The 2,500-nt window shown below is 42.8% G+C and overlaps 1 protein-coding gene across 1 annotated transcript in view; it reads left to right on the forward strand.

Annotated features, from left to right (window-relative positions):
• Positions 1-2,500, forward strand: part of LOC143038277 (microfibril-associated glycoprotein 4-like) — a 75,283-nt gene that overhangs the window by 32,104 nt on the left and 40,679 nt on the right. The window lies entirely within an intron of this gene.

Genomic DNA, 2,500 nt, shown 5'->3' on the forward strand with positions numbered 1-2,500 from the left:
CTATATTTTATTCCAACAGAATCCTGTTGCAAATTTTATGGCTGTAACTATCTTAACTCCTGTTTCGCCGCTGATCTGCATGTTTATGCATATCGGTATGATTACACTTCCCTAACTGTATATATTGTATTTTAGTATACAGTATAAAAACTATATATTTGAATTCCCTTCTCTTTTGTACCACAGCTCAAAATTACATTGAATTAATCTTATAAGGTTTTTCCAATGTTTATCAAGATATGTATATGCAAACTGAATATACATACATGTATATATATATATATATATTCATATATAGACACATATATATATATACATATATATATATATATATACATATATACATATATGTATATATTATATACACCTGTCTATATATAATATATATACATATATATGTTTCTGTATATAGATATAGATTTATATATATGTATATATATATATATATACATGTATGTGTATGAATAAATATTAATCTAGGTTATATATATATATATATATATATATATTATATATATATATGCATATATATATATATATATATATATATATATATATACATATATATATATATACATATAATGGTAGTCCGTCGATTACAACGATGATAGCATTTTCTCAGGTTTTCTGGCGGGGAGGTTCGTCAACGCCTGTTATGGGTTCGGAGGTGGCTTATTAGGCCAATTCTCGAATGGCAGACGCGGGGGTAGTGGGGGCATGGGAAATGTTCATTGCTTGGAGGCTGTGATGACGTGGCTTTGTGCCTCGCTCTTGCCTTCCTGGGGCTCTCCCTGCGTTGGTCCTCAAAAAGGGTCTGGGCCTGCAGGGTGATGGAACGCCACTGATGTCTGTCCAATGCTTCGGTTTCAAGCTTATTTGGTGGAATGTTAGTATGGGTGAGGTGTGTCTTTACGCAGTCTTTAAAGCACTTGCGTCCTCTTTCTGTGTTTTTCTTGCCTTAGCTAAGTTCTCCATACCAGTTGTCTGGAGAGGCGGTGATCATCCACTCGAATGACATGTCCCACCCATCGGAGCTGACTTTTGAGGATCATAGCCTTGATGCTGGTCATCTCTGCATGGTCAAGCACTTCCAGGTTTGTGACTCGGTTTTGCCATTTGATATTTAGAATGGATCTTAAGCTGCGCATGTGAAAGCGCTCTAGCTGTTTCAGGTGTTGTCTATACAGGGTCCATGACTCACAGCCATAAAGAAGGCTGGTAAGGACCACAGCCCTGTACACTTTCAATTTGGTAGAAAGTCTGACGTTTCGCTGGTTCATGACTCGTGTTCTGAGTCGGCCAAGTGCTTGGCTGACTTTGTAAATTCTGGCGCTGATTTCTTTGTCCAGGCTGCCGTCATTGCTAAGGATGCTGCCGAGATATTTGAACTCCTTCGCTTTTTTAAGTTGAGTTCACTCGATGGAAATGGACGAAGGCTGGGAGGTAGAGGTGGGTGCTGGTTGGAAAACCACCTCTGTCTTTCCAAGGTCAAAGAGGCGGGCAGCCTCAGCAAACTTATCGACGATTAGCTGTAGGTCAGATTCCTTGTGGGCCATGAAGGCACAGTCATCAGCAAAAAGTGCCCCAAGAATGAGTTTCTCAGTGGTCTTAGTCTTTGCTTTCAGTCGACGAAGATTGAACACAGAACCTTCAGATCTGAATCGTAGATATACCCCAAGGTCCAGGTCCCTCAAAGCATGGTTGAGCACACAGGTGAAGAACAGACTAAAGAGGATCGGGACCAGGACGCATCGCTGTTTGACGCCATTGCTGATGTTGAAGGGCTCCGACACCTCTCCGCCTGACAGCATCTGCCCGGTCATGTCGTCATGGAATTGTCTAATAAGAGTGACAAATTTGTCTGGGCATCCGAGCTTGGACAGAATTACCCAGAGGGACTCCCTGTTCACTTTGTCGAATGCCTTGGTGTGGTCAATAAAGACTGCGTACAGGTCCATATTTCATTCAATGCATTTCTCTTGCACTTGGCGCATAGCAAAGATCATGTCAGCCGCACTGCGGTTTGGTCGAAATCCGCATTGTGCTTCTGGCAGGTTGTCTTCAGAGACATGGATAATGAGACGGTTCATCATGACTCTTGCTGCCCTTGTTCTTGAAGAGAAAGATGAAGGTGGCATTTCTGAGTTCTTTGGGTATCTCTTCACCTTCCCAGATGTTGGTGAGGAGGGAGAAGATGCATTCCAGGGCAACGGGTCCACCTGACTTGAAGATTTCAGCTGGGATCCCATCTATGCCAGGGGCCTTGCCTGAGTTGGTCTGGCTGATGGCCTTCATAACTTCTTCCATTGTAGGTGGAAGGTCGAGGCAGTGGACTGTGGGTTTTTGGGTAATGAGGTCGAGGGCATGAGATTCTACTGTTGATGGCCGCCTAAGCAGAATGCAGAAATGCTCCCTCCATCGCGCGTTGATGCTTCTCTTCTCTTTCAGCAGGGTGGAGCCGTCTGCTGTCAAGAGCGGAGCGGTACACAGCTTCATGGGT

This window comes from Oratosquilla oratoria, chromosome 24 (genome assembly GCF_046742065.1).
Source record: "Oratosquilla oratoria isolate Oo_2021 chromosome 24, ASM4674206v1, whole genome shotgun sequence".
Taxonomy (NCBI): Eukaryota; Metazoa; Arthropoda; class Malacostraca; order Stomatopoda; family Squillidae; genus Oratosquilla; species Oratosquilla oratoria.